Here is an 865-nt window from a genome sequence, read left to right as displayed (position 1 = left end):
TCTTGGGGGACTTCGGACAGCCTGGGGAAAAGACTGTAAACAAACCCCTCAGGCTGCAGGGTCTGCAGGTTGGTCTGAGGGAGGGCAATGAGCTGGGGGTGGGAGTGGGGTGGAGGCTTGTGGGTGTGCACGGTCAGGCTTCCCTTGGCTCCAGGACAGACTGCAGGAGGGCAGACCATGGGGTGCCCCCAGGAGGCCGTCCTCTTAGGAGGACCTCAGCCTGGGACACACTCACCATGCCAGCAGCCAGGAGGAGGCCAGGGTGCGGACCCTGAAATCAGATGGCCTGGTTTGGAATCCCGTTACTGGCTGTATGACCTTGGGCTAGTTGCTGAACCTCTCTGCCCTTCCATTTCTTCATGGGCAAAGCAGGATGACAAAAGAACCCGCCTCAGCGGGTGCCGTGTGAGCCCCGTGAGTCCACGCACCTGCACTGTTTCCTCTAGGGAGGCCACTGCTCAGGGACAGAGCATCTGGAAAGCTCTAATTGCAGGCAGCTACCATGAGTGAGGAACAGCCCCTGGCGTCCCAGAGCAGGTGTGTAAGGTGTGATGAGCTCAAGCTGGAGCCCAGGGTGCAGGAAAGCCAGGGCGGGGCTGGGGACGGGGGTGCGGCAGGCAGGGTGCAGGGAGGGGAGAATTGGCACAGAAGTGGGTAGGCCAGAGACATGGAGAGGAGGAGGGTCAGCGCGAGGGTGGGTGGGTAGCGGCAGGAGAGATGGGAGGGGCAGGAGCTGTCGCTGATGGGAGCTGCCGCCTTGGGACCCGGCTCGTGTTGGGGTGGGGGAGCCCAAGGGGGATCCCGACGGGCATTCCACCGCAGGAGCAGCCTCGGCGGGAGAGGGCCGACCCCAGAGGGGCACGCG

The sequence above is a fragment of the Cynocephalus volans genome, chromosome 1 (genome assembly GCF_027409185.1).
Source record: "Cynocephalus volans isolate mCynVol1 chromosome 1, mCynVol1.pri, whole genome shotgun sequence".
NCBI lineage: Eukaryota > Metazoa > Chordata > Mammalia > Dermoptera > Cynocephalidae > Cynocephalus > Cynocephalus volans.
This window is presented reverse-complemented; position numbering follows the sequence as displayed.